This window comes from Apium graveolens, chromosome 10 (assembly GCF_009905375.1).
Source record: "Apium graveolens cultivar Ventura chromosome 10, ASM990537v1, whole genome shotgun sequence".
Classification (NCBI taxonomy): Eukaryota; Viridiplantae; Streptophyta; class Magnoliopsida; order Apiales; family Apiaceae; genus Apium; species Apium graveolens.
The window spans coordinates 174,019,921-174,037,720 of NC_133656.1; the positions used below are offsets into that span (position 1 = coordinate 174,019,921).

General features: G+C 32.9%; 1 long non-coding RNA gene across 2 annotated transcripts; it reads left to right on the forward strand.

The window, feature by feature from the left end:
• Positions 1-1,106: 1,106 nt before the first annotated feature.
• On the forward strand, positions 1,107-4,490 carry LOC141689002 (uncharacterized). Of its 2 annotated transcripts, none has more exons than XR_012562214.1 (4): positions 1,107-1,270; positions 3,572-3,799; positions 3,878-4,064; positions 4,164-4,490. It is a non-coding gene; the product is annotated as an uncharacterized LOC141689002 (long non-coding RNA). The 2 variants fall into 2 exon arrangements; XR_012562215.1 differs by lacking the exon at positions 1,107-1,270 and adding an exon at positions 1,289-2,238.
• The last annotated feature ends 13,310 nt before the right edge of the window (positions 4,491-17,800 follow it).

A 17,800-nucleotide genomic window follows, 5' to 3' on the forward strand; every position in this document is an offset into this window, starting at 1 on the left:
AGTGATTTTTTGGATCATTTTAAGAATATTAATTCTGATGTAAATTTGAATTATTATTTTTAATACCAAACACATACATATATATATATGTGTGTGTGTGAGGGGGGCTTGACAGATTAAGGCTTCTGTTTAGGATTACGGTTAAAAATTACTGTGCTGTTAGAAAAAGTACTGTTGAAAAAAGTATGGTTGTAAAAATCAGATAACTGTTTGGTAATTTTTTTGATATGTATATGTTTTGATGCAACAAATTAAAAATAATAATGTTTCTGGTAAGATTTGATGGTAAAATCAGCATGTTTCCGCAAAAGCTGAAAAACATTTTTTTCTAAAAGCATGGGGGACTTACTTTCACTAACAGCAGCTTAACATTTAGGCCAAAAACACTTTCCGAAAAGTAGCTTTTGAATTTTACCAAATAGTTTTTAACTGCTTTTCAGCTGTTGTTGCTAAACCAAACACACCCTAAGACTTTCTTATTAGCAACTTTTGATTTTTCTTAAAATATGGTTAGTGAAATGTTAGAATAATAAAATATAATAAAAATTGAAATGAAAATAATAAATTTCATTTTAATGATATAGAGTTAAGATTAGTGATAAGTGACCTTATCTTTTTTGTGTGTTTTAAAAATCATAATTTTATATTATAAATTAGTTTAAAAATATTTTTCATTGACCTATTTTTTAGAAAAATCATTAATTAAACAAAAGATGTAGTTCTAGTCAAAATATAGTCATATTCGGACTTAAAGAGCATTTGTGATTATGTGTATATCACAAGTTGAGACAAAGAAAAAAACGAGTTGAATTTGAAATTTTTAATATATTTGATATTAATAAAATTATATTATTTTTTCGACTAATTTATGTAAAATTAACTCTTTAGTAAATCATTAATTATTTTGAAAAAATAATAATACATAATAATTTATAAGATAAATAAGCCTAATTATTTTAAAAAAGATCTAGCTAAATTTGATAGCTAAAATATTATTATATATTTCATAAAGGCAAAATTTAAGTATTGCGATATTCATGTTTCATGTAATGTGAAATTTTTGGTTCTGGCGTTTTACATTCCCCCCATTTTTTATTAATTTTAAATATTTTATCTACCTAGATGCATAAGATTAGGTATAATTGTGAAAATTTATCCCTCATTCCATCCAAAATTGGGTAATCTATCATCCACCTCTCTATCATCCACCTCTCAAACAACCGCCTCCCAAGTTTAGCCAACGCTAAGGGTGCTGCTTATTCTCTAATCGGTAATCAATCTTCGGTTTCTTTACTTATTTTTCTCTCATCGCTAATCAATCTCTCAATTTCTTTATTTCTGTGTGATTAAACAAATAAGTTATATACGCATGGATCATCAATATGTATTAGTGTATGTATTTGGGTATATAGATGATAGGTATGACTATATGTGTATTATAATCTAATATATTTAGTATACGGTTACTGTGTGCAATGGGCTATTTGATTTGATATTAATATGCATCTAACTACTAAACAGGGATTTGACATTATGTTCTATAAAATTAAAACTACCCTTGGTTTTAAGACCAAAAACTGGTCATGACATGGATGAATTTTTTTATAAAATGAACTCAGAAGTTATTACTTCCTCTTGAATATTAATGATGTAGCTAGTACTAAAAAATGGCTTTGTTCGTAAACTATATTTCTTTTAAGTAATCTTAAAATTTTGTAATCAATTGGACATGACTGCATATCATGTCGCCTGGACGCCGCACCACTCGGTCTATTGACGTAATCAAAAAGAGATACCAACAAAAGATACAAATGTCCGTACAAGTGAATCAAAAAGGGACACTCTTACTGATGCTAAGACTATAGAACCTAGTGCAACAACTCCGTTAACAGGTGAAAATGACAACAAAATAAGAGCAGGTAGTTTGTAATTTACTTTGTGTCCCTTTATTATTTTGGTATATTGCATTGTGATTTTTTTGTTGAGATAGATGTAGAACGAAAAGTTAACCCACGTAAAGCAACTCGTGGAATGGGGACTTCAAAAATTGCTAAGGCAGCCGCAACAGGAAAGCTATCAGTTGTTTTTGATGTAAATTGTCGTCAACCAAAATATAATAATGCAGAGAAATTTAATAATGAGATTAGATTTATTGTTCGTAATCATGGTACATTTTCTTATAAAGATTGGAGACTCGTTCCTGAGGAGGTCAGAGCACCACTACGTAATTATCTTTTGGTTATTTTTCTTACATTGTTATGTATTTATGTTAATATATATCCTATCTCAAGTTTCTATAAATTTGATAAGATGTTTTTATATAATTTAAAGTACTGGCATATGATACTAATCAATGATTTTAAAACTACAATAGTTTGTGTTTCATTAACATATAATGTTAGTCGATGTTATTTTTTATTTAATATTATTCGATGTAATATAATCTACCAGGATACTCCTAATTACTCTGCCAGATCTTATATGATAAAGTTATCTTCATGTATGCAAGCTTAGTTGACTATAGATAAGAAATATATAACATAATAAATTAAGTAATCATTACCAGCAGTGTTTAAATAGCACCTAATTTGCACACACAGTACTTTTATATATATAGGATTATCAGGTTTAACATTGTGAAGATACAAAACTCTTTGGCCCAAAGTTAAAAGCTGCATAATTATGTGATAAAAAAATTCATAAACACTGATTAACAATGTGTAATATCTTCTGCTTATATTCTTTAATTATAAATAATGAACTCATATAAGTAACTAAAGTAAAAAATACCATTACTACAGTGACTCCTATCACCTAGCAACACATGTTCCTGTGATTGAACTTCTTGTCAAAAGACTTTCACTGCCGCTGTAATGTAAAAATGGAAATCAAGAGAATTTAATAATAATAAGAGATAATTAATATATATAATAACTATGATTTTAAATATGAAAATAGCATAACAAAATAAAATTACTGGTAGATATAAAATGAGATTTTAAATGAAGTTTTAGTGAAAAGATAAAGATATAATATAATTGTGCATGTACATGCAATTATAGCTAATTTTGTTCTATCTGGTGCCAATATTCATCTGGGCATTTTAATATGAAAGTACTTGTAGTGAGACCAGAAAACGTAAATATAACTATGCTGGAAAAGAAACAGGTTAATGATTTAGAAATGAGGTTAATGATTTAGAAATGATTTAGAGTTTAATTTATGAGCATGTCTATTATATTTTTAACCAATATAATTGGTAAATGATCAAAATCACCACTACATCTTTATTTTGTCCTTGTATATATAGATTATAATATCATATAAATCACTTGTACATGGAGGAAGCTAAAATGTAAAATGGTATCCCTTATCTAGAAGGATATTAAGAAAATGAGTGTTTATAAAGTGTTTATCATGAAGTTTCATGCAGTATAAGGTATCACTTAGATTATTTGTCAGATCCTATTTTCATTTATTTATTCTTTCGATTTATATCCTGTTTTCATTCATTTATTCTTTTGAGTTCCATATATACCCGTTTATGATATATTTTATTTTATCTACGCAGGAAAATTTTGACATTGACTTGCAGGATAAAACTACTATATTGTGCATTGATGATCAAATGAGAAAAGCATGGAAAACGCACAAGTATAAGTTGCATATGTATTTTAAATGCATTGGAGGTATAAAAAATGTTGAGATGGCGAAGAAAAAATGACACCCAGACCTAAATGAGGACCGACAAGAAGATTGGGAGATCTTATGTGATCGATAGTCCACTGATGATTTTAAGGTAATTTGATTTTTTTGATCACATTTGTTATTTTCTTAATAATTTATTAATTTACTCTATTTTATTTTCTTGGGAAAGAGCTGTTAAAAATACCATCAATCGATCTAAAAGACCATGGGAGTCTAAAAATGGATCAGTGTCAACAACACGCCATCATATTCGATGTGGAATGGAATTAACTTCTTTAACAGGACAAATTGAAACATGGCATCTAAATCATTTTGATAAAAATGGATGGACTGGTCCAGGCCTTCAAGAGCTATATGTGAGTTAATTTATCTTTGTTTTTTACCTGCTACACATTTAGTTACTTTGTTTTGCTCTGCTTTGAGGTACTGACTTAAAATAATGTGTAATTAACCAGGATAAAATGATAGATATTAGAGAAAGTTATTCTCCAGAAGAAATGTCAGATAAAGAAATCATGAAAGCAGTACTTGGTCGTGATTCTGTACATTTACGAGGATGGGGAGATCTGGTGGAAAAACTAACAAAAGAGCATGTGGTACTACTACCGAGTCTAATCAATCGAGTTATCAAGAGTTAGTTCAACATCTTAATGAGGCAAATAATCGTCTTGACGAAGTTGTTAATGTGCTACGCCAAACAACCTTATGGCACAACCAAAGACATCTCCCATAAATGATGATTTGGATGCAAATTTAAATGATTTATATTAAACTTTCTTTAATGATTGTTGGAACTTTAAATTCTATGTAACTTATTAGACATTTTTCGTTTTGTAGGTTATTATGCATTAAATAAAAGAATTATGTAATTATGGATTGTTTCTTTAATTCAAAAAAATTGTTTGAGAGAAATTGTATTTGTATCATGATAAAATAATACGTTACCATTAAAAAATTGACAAATGTCACATTTCTGAAACACGACATGTCACAATTATAAATGAGGTGGTAATGGCTAAGAGCTAACACGTGGCGCATTAACGAGACATGTGGCTCATCAATGAGGTGCCACGTGGCACATCAAGGAAGTGCCACATGGCACGCCATGGAGGCGCCACATGCTATGTCCATGAGGTGCCATGTGGCATGTCAAGGGGGGAGGTGCCATGTGGCATGTCGTGGATGTGCCATGTGGCATATCCATAAGGTGCCACGTGTAATTATACTAGATGACATGGTGGCATGCCACATAAGCGACACATAAGCTGTGGTGACCATGTAAATTAGTGACACATCATCTGATGACTAGCTATTATTGCGGGGTCCACAAATTATATTACCTACCAATATATAAATGTGTAGATAATGAGTCTTTCTCCACCAACTTTTACCTACCAGTCTTGACCAATACTTTATTGGTATGTATTTCTATTTACCTACAAATATCATACTTTTACCTACTTATACAATTGGTATGTAAAAGTCAATTTTCTTGTAGTGCCAATAGTTTTGAAATGAGTTTTGATTGGTAGCTTAAATGAAGGTAGGTTTGAGATTTTCTTTAGGGTGGTTTGACTAGAAGTGATTGGTATTTTAAGTAAGGTTTTTGTAGTTGGTTTGTATAAAAGTTTAGGCTTAGAGGTTAAGGGTAGTTGAGTGTTTGAGCTTACAGGCTTAGTGGTTTGAGTTTATGATATTTGAGTTTGTTGGACATTTTTCTTTGTTCCCTCACCATCTTCCCTCTTCTTCCTTCTCTTTTATCTTCTTCTCATCCCTTTTCTTATCTTCTAATTTGCTGCCAGCTACCTTAGTAGATTGACTTGTATTTGAGCCAGAAGGTTTTTCATCATCTTTCTTCTTCTCATCATCATCCAAGTCATCCTTAGTATTGATTTGTGTTTTGGGCAATTTGGTTTCAGCATTTTTTAAATATCTCCCCAAAATCTTGATCATGTCTTCATCTTCAACAGTCTTGTATTGCTTTGTCTTAAAATCTATTTCCAGAGTCATTATCAGCTTCTTGTTTGCCATGACACATTGCTTTGGGATTTGAAAATGTTTGTAATGTTTGGTGGTTGGACAGATGTATGTCACTCCCTTGCTTGATTATAGGTATGCTTCTGGAATAGCAGCTGCTTGAGCCTTCTTTAATTCATTGAGCAAGTGAGTGTCTTAATGAATCACTCTGTTGACTTTATTGATCAGAATGTCCAATTCAGATGCCCTTCTTGTTATGAGATAATTAAGGGACACCTGCATACACCTATCCACACCAGAGTCATTTATGCTGACAATAATTCTTCTCTCTTGAAAGCCATCCACAGTTACCATGATCACCCTTAAGAAATTTACCGTCTTGTCAAAGGCCTTTTTGTATGTGAAGAAGTTGTTATTTAGAGAAGCCCTGAGAGCCTTTAGCAATTCATCAAATTCTCTGCTTAGACTAGGTCCCTTAGCTGATTTTAGTAGCCTCTCTATCCCAACATCAACTTGCTATTCAGTTTCCTTGGATTTGTCTTTTTGAGCTTAGACAGATGATTTTAGCAACCTAGCCTCTATCTCCCCCTTAGGCTTGTTAGCAGGCAAGATGAGAGTTGTAGGGATTTCAGGCCTAACAGCTTCTGGTAGTGCAGAAAATGGAATATTTAGAGCACCCATGATAGCTCTCAAGGATACCAAATTTTGTATTTGAAGATGCTTATAGGAGTCCACCAAAGTCTTGATGTCAGCCTGTTGACTTTGTACCAGAGCTGTGAGTTGAGAGACTTGAATTGTTAATGAATCATTTGATGACTGTAGAGTGGAGACTTGAGTTTGAAGAGCTTGGATTTGCAAGTTGGTTGATGTTGATATTGGTTGTTGAGATCCTGAAGAGAGAGAAGTACCAAATGTAGCCTGAACTGATTCCTTGATGCCTTCCATCAACATAGCAGATGGTTCATATCTAGCTTGTTGAAGTTGATCCAGTTTGACCCTTGTGTCATTGTTACTGGTGAAATTATTCTGGACAACTTCATGGAGAGCCACAAAGGACTGTTTGAGATTCTTGATGCTTTACTCCATGCTAGTCATATCAAACCTTTCCATTTGATTAGTAAATATTTGGAATTTATTCTTGATCTCTACTTGAGTTGGCACAGGGTCATCAAGCTTGTCTTTCACCAACCTTCTTATCTTGTCTTGATGGCTGTCCAGAGTCTGTTGGAGTGCTTTACTCATAAGATGAAAAGCTTTTAGTTGAGCTTTGTAGACTTCTGTCACAACATCATAGACTTCCTGTGGACTGAGTGCTTTGACATTGCTTCCCAATATTGTGATATATTCTCCTTTAAATCTTTCCAAGAATCCATCTATGCTCAGGCTAAAATCCTTGTCTAACCAAGTATTCACATTGCCATCTTTTTCAACTTCATTGAAAATTTTCTGCTGTTGGTCTTCAACATTTGTTTTGTAAGACAACAAGATTGCTTGATAGTCCTGATTGGACATGTCTGTTGTAAGAAGTTGTTGTGTGATGTTGGCAAGTCTAGATAGTTGATCTACTAGAAGGTCATTCATGGCGATTGGTTGAGCCTGAGCATCCTGTAGCCATGAATACTTGCTTACAATTGCCTATTTGTGTTCTATCTATACCATTAAGTAAATGAATGTCTTGAACTTTATGGTTTAAAGTAAACATTATAAACCTAGGAAATAAAATTTCCTTACCTCTTGCAGTTGAAGGCATTTTGAGCCTTGTGCTTAGTTCCTGTAGAATCAGAAGCCCCACATTTAAGTGTCTGTTGTAATCCATGGAGAATACCATCTTCTGTATCACACTTAAAATGTTATCATACCCTGTCATCCTACATGTGAAAGCTCTCACAATAAAGTCAAACAGGAATGACCATTCCTTCCTCAAATTCTTCTTGTTCAGGATGGCTAATTTGATCCTTTCACTGTAATTGATGAAGTCCATGAATTCAATTAGCTCATCTTGAGTTGGGACCCCCACATTGACACACTCTCAGAAAACTCTATTTGTTGTCCTTGAATGGAGCAATTAACCACCATGGAAATAGCTTGGTTCTCGTGCACCACTGTCCTCACCAAAACTGTGTTCCGGAAATCCCTAAGAACATCTAAGTACAGTACTGGATTTGCAGTTAAAGCACTTGCAAAGTATGTTTAGAAAGAAACTTCACAAAACTCTTGAAATTATCAAGAGCTTGGTTTGCATCTGTAAATGCAAGATAGTTGATTCCTTCCTTTAGGATAAAAGGTCTAACTATGTTTGATGCCATTTGAAGTGTTTGAATTTGAGTGGTTAAGAAAAATTAGAGATAAAAAGCTTGAAATGAGAGAAAACGGGTTGAATTTGGAGAAATTAGGTCACTTGGAGATCTCGAAGGCGTAAAGAGGTGTATGTCGAGATGTACGGGTATTTATAGTAAAAGGTAAATGACTTGTCGAGAAGTAAAAATAAATGTTTAGAATTTGCTTATCGAGAAGTCATATTGAGAGAATGGATACATATCGATATGTCATTTTCCTGACTCTTGTCGAGAACTAGAAACTGACTTATCGAGATATCAAATAAATACCCAGTTTGTCTTGAATGGAATGGATTTTTTCAATTTTTATTTGGATAAATCAAAATAAAATCAGAATGACTTTATCAAAAGTACTTTACCAAAATAATTTATTAAATTAAATTATTTCAGTTCTAAGTTTTTGATAAGTCTAACATTCATACTTGTAGAGAACTTTGTGAATTATCACTTATCGAGATCTCTACAATGACTTATTGAGAAGTTATAATAATGCTTGTCGATAAATCCTTCGAAAAGTCAGAAAAATGACTTATCGAGAACTCACTCGAGAAGTCTCAAAATGACTTGTCGAGAAGTCAGTTAGACTTATCGAGAACCCAGTTCTCTATATACTTTTGTTCAATTTGATTCCACCTTATGGTAATTTCACATATTGAAAATGTAAATTAACATTTAAACGGTTTTCTCAGAACTGAAAAATTCCAAGCTAAAATTTTGAATTTTAAAAAATAAATATACATAGATTTCTGAAATATTTATGACTCATATTCCATTTAATTTCCAATTAAATCAGATTAATTTTGATTTATTAAAAATCAATCTGCTGCACAACATTAACTGAGTTATTGCCTTTAGGATGAAAAATTTAGCATTCCAATTTCACCTACAAGTCTAGTGAAAGTAGCTTCATCTTTAGTAAAAATATCAGCTAATTATTTTTCTGTTGGAACAAAAATGAGCTCAATGGTACCATTTTCAACATGTTCTCTAATAAAATGGTACCTTACATCAATGTGCTTTGTTCTAGAATGATTAACGAGATTAGCCACAATAGATATATCACTAGTATTGTCACACATAATTATAATTTTGTGTAACACTAGGCCATAGTCCGTTAGCTGATTTCTAATCCAGAGCACTTGAGCACATCAATTCCCAGCAGCTATGTATTCAACCTCAGCTGTGGAAGTTGACACAAATTATTTTTTCTTGCTATACCAGGATACACGTCTTTGTCCAACAAATTGACAGCTTCCACTAGTTCTCTTTCTGTCAACCCTGCATCCAGCAAAATCTGCATCTATGTATCCAACAACTTCAAATCCTGTTCCCTTAGGATACCATAATCCCAAGTTTGGATTCCCCTTTAAGTATCTGAAAATTCTCTTCACAAACATCAAATGTGATTCTTTTGGATTGACTTGAAATCTTGCACACAAACATATCACAAACATAATGTATGGGCTGCTAGCAGTCAAATACAGCAAAGATCCAATCATTCCTCTATAACCTGAAATGTCTATACTTTTTACTTTCTTATCTTCATCCAAATTTCTAGTTTTACATAGGTGTTGATGCAGGTGAAAATTCAACCATACCAAACTTCTTCAATAAATATTTATCATACTTGGTTTGGCTGATGAAGATTCCATCACTTTTTTGACTGACTTGAAGTCCAAGAAAGTAACTTAACTCTCACATCATACTCATTTCATATTCAATCTACATGAGTTTTGAGAATCTTTGACATAGCTTCTCATTAGTAGAACCAAAAATGATATCATCCACATAGATCTGAACTAGGATTATATCACCATCATGCTGCTTGTAGAAGAGAGTCTTATCAATGGTTCCTCTAGTGAATCCATGTTTAAGCAAGAATTCTTACAGTGTGTCATACCATGCTCTAGGTGCTTGTTTTAATCCATAGAGAGCCTTTAGAAGTTGGTAGAAAAAATCTGGAAATTCAGGATCTTCAAAGCCAGGTGGCTGTTGCACATAAACTTCTTCTTCTAACTCACCATTTAGGAATGCACTCTTTACATCCATTTAATACACCTTAAAGTTTGAGTGTGCAGAAAATGCAAGAAAGATTCTTATTACTTCAAGTCTTGAAATTGGAGCAAAAGTTTCATCATAATCAATTCCTTCTTCCCGTGAGTAGCCTTTTGCAACCAACCTTGCTTTGTTTCTCGTGACAATCCCATTTCCATCCATTTTGTTCCTGAACACCCACTTTTTTCCAATTACACTTCTGTTCTTTGGTGCAGGAACAACTTCCAAACTTTGGTTCTTTCAAACTGATTTAGCTCCTCTTACATAGTAGATATCCAATCAGGATCAAGTACAACTTCGTCAATTTCTTAGACTCAATAGTGAAAGAAAGCATACATGTAAACATTCATTAGAAGTTGCACTTCTAGTCCTCACTCAAGCATTTGGATCACCAATAGTTGTTTCTCTTGTGTGACTCCTATCCCGTTTCCTGGTGTAAGTTTGTTGACTTGAATTTTCTAAATCTTCTTCATCATTGACATGACTTGCAGAACTTTCTCCTCTTTCTCCCCCTGAGTTTGTGCTATCAAATTTAGGTGGTTGAGATGAACTTCCACTCTCATGATTCACTTATTCAGTTGACTCTTCATCCATTCTGTTGCTTGTATTGACTTCAGCTTCATCTTCAGAATCACTATCAATATTGAGATTTTCAAATTTAAGGGCCTCAGCTTCATTATCATCAAGGCATTCCAAGCATGGACACTTGTCATCATCAAAAGTCACATCTGTGCTTTCCATAATTTTCTTTTTTTCAAGCACATAGACTTTGTAGACAGTTCTCTCCACTGAATATCCCAGAAAAATTGTTTCAAAAACCTTAGAGTCAAATTTTCCCACATATTCAGAGTTTTCTTTTAAGACATAACAATTGCTTCCAAACACATGAAGATGCTTCATAGTAGGCTTCCTTTTAGATAAGATTGAGTAGGGTGATTTTCCAAGATTCTTATTAATGAGATATCTGTTTTGAGTATAGCATGCAATGTTAATAGCTTCTTCCCAAAAATGTTGGCAATTTGGTATCCTGCAGCATTGTTCTAGCAACCTCTACTAGTGTTCTATTATTTCTCTCAGCTACCCCATTTTAATGAGGTGTTCTAGCAGCTGAGAATTCTTGAACAATGCCCTTGTCTTTACAGAATTCAGTTAAAGTTGCATTTTTGAATTCTGTGCCATTGTCACTCCTCAATCTCTTCACACAATTCTGATCTTCAGCCTGCTTCTCAATCTTCTTGATGTGTTCAATTATGATGTATGGAGTTTCGTCCCTAGAATGCATAAATTCTACCCATGTGTACCTTGAGTAGTCATCCACCATCACAAGTGCATATTTCTTCCTTGAAATTGATAAGACATTAACTGGTCCAAATAACTCCATGTGGATAAGTTACAAATGTGCACTTATAGAATTCATAGTTTTACCCTTGTGACTTGACTTCTTCATTTTGCCTTTTTGACAATTCTCACAAACTTCATTTTGAGAAAACTCCAGATTTGACATGTCTCTCACTAACTCCTTTTTCACCAGGGTGTTGATTGCATTGTAATTCAGGTGAGAGAGCTTTTTATGCCATACCTTGCTTTACTCTAGAGATGCCTTGGTATAGAAGCGACATAATCCTTCCTTATTTACTGAGTGTAAATCTGCAACAAACATGCTTCATTTTCTTGCTTCTTTCAAAGCAACTTCACTAGTCTTTTTGCTTATGATTGAGCATTCTCCTTTGTCGAATGAAACATTGAATCCTCTATCTGTGAATTGACTGACACTAAGGAGATTCACTTCTAAATCAGCTACTAGTGCTACATCTTCAATGATAAAATTTCCATAAATTAACTTGCCACATCCCATTGTAAAACCTTTGATGTTGTCTCCAAAAGTCACTAATGGGCCAGCCATCTCCTCAAACTATGATAGCAGTGCCTCATCATCTGTTATATGTCTTGAGCATCCACTGTCTATGATCCATATGAATCTCTTCATTTTGCCCTGCACATAATGAGGATTAAGTGTGTTTAGCTACCCAAGCAGTATTCAGTACTTTCTTCTTGCTGAAAGAATTTGCAGAATTAAAATGTGTTGATTCAGAAGGAACAGTATGAACAAATTATTTTACATTTTCCTTTTTATTTGTAGATTCAAAATTAACATATTTCATATCTACTCTCAATTTATGACAACTTGTCATCACTTTCATGTTGCAAAGTATGCAGTCAAATTTATCACAAAAGGAGTAAGGATCTTTTACATTTGCTTCATTATACTTGCAGGCTCTCACTTTTGGCTTGCTAACCTCCTTTTTACAAAGGTGAGTTAGATGATTTGTTGAGCCACATTTCTATTACTTTCTGGGGGTATCTGCAACAAATGCAAAGTTGTTGCTTTTATTTACTCCTATCTTGCCATTCCTGTTCTTTTTCTTCCTTCATGTATTCTCAGTTTTGACTTTCTTGACAAGTGTCTTAGGGGCTTGGTTAACCATGGGCTTCTTCTTTCTTTCAGTAGCAGGAATGGTTTCTTCAATTTTCATTTCTTTATCTTCATCTGCAAGTTCTTGCTTGATGACCAATTCCTCTTCACTGAAATTGACTTTACATGCCTTGAATAAAGGTGAGTCAATCTTTCTCAGCATAGTCGGGATATTTTCATTTACAGTTGCTTTGCTCTTGTCACCTTTATTCTTCTTGTTGTTGTTCAAGGCATCATAGTCAAGGCCAATGACTATATTAGCATATGGCTTATTCTTCTCATGGTACTGACCAACTAACTGAGAAGCAATCTGGAAGGACTTCAACTTTACTTCACTCTTTTCTATCTTTCCCCTCAACACAACTTCTATTTCACTAGCACACTTCAGCTTGTTCTTTAGATATTCATTTTCCTGCTTGACAGTTTCAAGCTCAACAAGCTGCAATTCCAAATTTTGCTTCTCAATCTCAAGCTTCTCAATCTCAAGCTTCTTATTAGCTTTTGACAGCCTACTAACCTCCTCAGTAGCTTCCACTATGCTAGTATGGATGTGAAACATCTCTATGCTCATCTTTTCAACAATATCTTTATATTGACTTATATTTAAATCAATAGTAGTAAGATGTGGTACCTCTATTTTTGATGAGGATGACTCTCCTTGCTCCAAGGCCATGAGTGCATAATTTCCAACCTCCTCATCTTCATCATTATCAGAATCATCCCAACTCTTTCCTTCTGCAATGTAAGATTTACCCTGTTGTTTCTTCAAGAGAGCTTCATACTTTGCCTCCAACTCAAGATAGTCTTTATCTTTCTTCACCTTTTTAGGCTTCCTGCATTCAGTAACAAAATGGCCCAATTCATCACAATTTAAGCACCTTATTTTTGATCTGTCAACAGATCCAGTCTTGTTGCCACTTTTGTCACCAGGAGTGTACTGTCCCTTTCCTTTCCAGTTGTTGTCCTTGTTAAATGTCTGTCCTTTACTCTTGGAGAACTTTGGCTTTTTCACTCTAATGTTAGAGAATTTTCTAGCTAGATAAGTCATGGATTAATCTAACTCATCCAGTTCATCCAATGTATAGAACTCATCTTCTTAAAGCTCTTTTGCTCAATGCTTGAGACAGCGGGAGTCTGGATTTCTAGTTCATCATCAGATGTCTTGCTATCATTAACAACTAGTGCACTTGTTTCATCAACAATGTGCCCTTAACCAGTTCTTCAGGATTTTCTTTGAATCATTTCCAATTCATATGTTTTCAAAATCCCATATACAACCTCCAGTGTTAACCTGCTCAAGTCTCTCCCTTCTCTTAAGGCTGATATTTTATGTTCAAGATTATCAGGAAGGGTGAGCAAAAACTTCAAGTTAACCTCCTCAACTTCATAGTACTTGTCATGAAGCTGCAAGTCATTAATCGGCTTATTGAATCTTTCAAACACATCAGTAACACTGTCCTTTGATTTTGCCATAAAACCCTCATACTGATACACCTATATTCTCCTATGATTTGAATTAACTTCCTCTGTACCTTCACACAGTATCTCAATCTTCTCTTAGATTTGCTTGGTTGTGTCATATTTGACAATATTGTTGTACATAATATTGTCAAGTGACTCTATCAGAATTAATTGCAGGCCACTGTCTAGACATACTTTTTCTTTCTTAAATTCTGTGTATTTTGAAGGATCTTTAGGACCATTATGAGCTGGGATGACCATGTCTCCATCTGTAGATTCTTCAATCCTTTCCATAGGAGTAAAAGGTTCATTTTTTAGAATCTGGATGTACAATGGATTGGCCATCCTTAGAAACAACATCATCTTTTTCTTCCATAATGTGTAGTTAATTTTATCAAAGGATGGTATCTTTATACTGCTTATCTTTTATGTTCATTCTTCCAAGATCTTGATCTGTTCACTTTCAGATTTTGCTCTGATACCACTGGTTAGATATTGAATACAACACTGGGGTGGGGGGGGTGAATGTGTTTTAGATATTTTTAGCCTTTTTCAAACTTTTATGGATGTGTGAACAAAGCATATAAGAAATGCAGTTATATTAAGTTAGTAGAAATAAAACAACCAACACAATATTTTAAAACTCACTTAATTTTGTATTAAAATCAATTTGTGTCTAGCTACAAATTCTGGGTTCTTTGTAAGTAAAGAACTCAGCTTTTATCTTGAGAGAGTACTAAAAAATTTAGATTTGTTTTTTTTACACTTTAAAACAAAGGACCAGTGTTCAATTTATTGATTAGTAAACACAGATTTACACAACATGCAATAAGATGTACTAAACCCTACTTAAAGTTATCTCTAAAACTTTTCATTTATGGCTTAGTGAATCCTTGCACATCTTGTAGGTCTTTGACCTTCCTTTGTCAGTTAATCTTGGCCTTTGATCTTGCACTCTTCAAACTGCTTTTGTAGACTTTTCAATCTAAGTGATTAGATCATTTGTTAATTGATAATCTTGAATCTTTAACTTGTCTGCATTCTGTACTTGAGGTTCATATCGAGATCTCCAGTTTGTTGTATAGAGAATTGTCATCTCGATAAGTATAATGGCTTATCGAGATCTCTTAGTTCTCTATAACTGTCTTTGACTTGTCGAGTTCTCTGAGTTCTCTATAAGTGAACTTGGCTTGTCGAGGTCTCCAAAACTCTGCATGTAGAAATGATTTGTCGATATCTCTGAGATCTCTATATGCATTTTAACTTGTCGATATCTCTGAGTTCTCTAATGAGAAATTGACTTGTCGATATCTCCAATCCTCATATCTTCATTTTTACTTGACGATATATCTGAATTCTCTATAAACGGAAATGGCTTGTCGATATCTCAGAGTTCTCTATATACATTTTTACTTGTAGATATCTCTGAGATCTCTAATGATAATTTGATTTGTCAATATCTCCAATCTTCACATTTTCATTTGACTTGTCGATATCTCTGAGACTTCTCTATAAGCCATTTTGGACTTCTCGATAGGTCATTCTGAAGTTCTCGAATGACTTCTCTATATGACTTGATTTGCGACTTGTAGATATCTTGACTTAGAACATTTTTCCTAAAATAGATTTATTCAACTTCAAGTTTCTTCACCTTTTCTCTGAGGCATGATCTTGTTGATCTTATTCCAGAGTTTATTCTTAGGCTAGAGACTGTTCACTAGAAAAATACTACAATCTGATCTTTAATATTTTTACCTTCTCAAGTAATACAATATAAAATATAGATTTAGACTATCATATAACTAAATCTTAGGGTTGTCAATGTGTAATATCCGGGATATATCGTGTAATTATTTTTGCTAATAGATAATTATAATGTATGTTCAGTACTATTTTGTGAATTATTTGTTAAGTGTTATATGTGTCTGGATGTTTAAAAAAATAATATTAATTGATTATTTTAATTTTTATATGTCTAAAATAAAATATAGATAATTGTCATATCTTCCTAATTATTTTTATGTTGATTTATGATTTTGTAGGAAATATATGGATTTTATAAAATCTTTTTCCAAGTATTTAAAAACTATTTTATACAATCGGGAACCAACTGACGTCATCTGTTTTTACGTTTTTATAACCCGTAACTCTTCTGAGAACTCCTTCCTAACCTAATTGCAATATTCCGAGCATTTTCCATGTTTCGACTTTTTCGATCCGGCGTACGGTTTGTCCTGTGCGGGTCCCGACGCAACATTTTCGATACATTATTCGTTTCGGTAAATCAATAAAACTCGTATTTTCGATAAACGGGATCTTTTTATTAAACTAACACAATTATCACCTCTTAATACGTGTAACCAGGCGTTGAGACCAAGACCGCAATACAAATTGTACTGGTTTGGATAATTATCCCAAAAACCGGTACCGTTTGGATCAGTTTTTATAAATAAATGTACCATTTTATATCCGGAATGATCCAACGGGATACTAATTTTCCGTAATTATAAATAGCCTTTACCGTATTTTATTTCGTACCAAAAATCATTTGCAGACAGTAATTACATAATTTTCCAGAGAAAAATTATATATTCATAAACCTTTCTGAAAATCAAACCAACAATCGGAGGTGTTACTGGAATCCGTTTGGAAAGCTCGAGTACTCAAAACGAAGGTCTTGAGGTGTACTATCGGAATATGTGTTCCATATCACTGTAGAATCAAAGGTTTATTTTCGGGAAATTTATTTTTTTTCGAATTATTTTGATTAAAAATAGAGAGAATTGCAGAATGCACCTTTAACTTTGGCCAAAATTCAAAGTTGTATACCTATTTTAAACAATTGCAGATTGCATCTCGTTACTTCCAAACCCGTTTCAAGTTGCACCCCTTTTATAATTTTCCGTTAAATATGATTGTTAACGTTAAGTGTTTGAAGGGTAAAGTTGGTATATTAGTATTTGAATGGTAATTGCAGCTTGCAACCCCTAACTTTCAGTTCGTATGCAAAATGCACCCCTTTGACAATTACAACTAAAATAATAAGGGTAAATAGGAATTTCAATATAAAATTTAAATAAATTTTTTAGTTATAATTCGAAAAAGGCTAAAAATATTTAAAATAATGAATTATTCCCCTACACTAAAAAAATAATAACGTCACATTATTTAAAAAAATTGATGCAACTAATTTAATATTAAAATTTAATATACATGTAATTTAAATTAATTTTAGTGGATTATAAATTTTTGGAATTAACAGCATGTAATAAAAATTAATTTGAAACTACGACTCAAAAGCTGAAAAATATAAAATATATGTAAAATTCAATTTTTAACACAATTTAGAACTAATAAATATTTGTTAATTAATTTCAAGCTGAAATTCCTATTTTGCCTCTACCCAATAAAGGAAATTAGGCAAAAGGGGTGCTTTTTGTACCGAGTTTCAAAGAAAAGGGATGAAAACTGCAATTTCTAAAAATAGGTGTATAATATTGATTTTGGACCAAAACTAAGGGATGCAAAATACAATTCTCTAAAAGATGTAAGTATGTTTTAGTTATGAAAGTACTAAATTATCCCCGTTGACTAAAGTTAACGGTCATATTTGACGAAAAATTACAAAACAGGGGCAATGCGAAACGAGTTTTAAAGTAATGGGATGCAATCTGCAATTATTCAAAACAGGTATACAACTTTAAATTTCGGCCAAAGTTAAGGGGTGCATTCTGCAATTCTCTCTTAAAAATATGAATTTTTGTTCGGATGATTTGATACTTGCATGTTG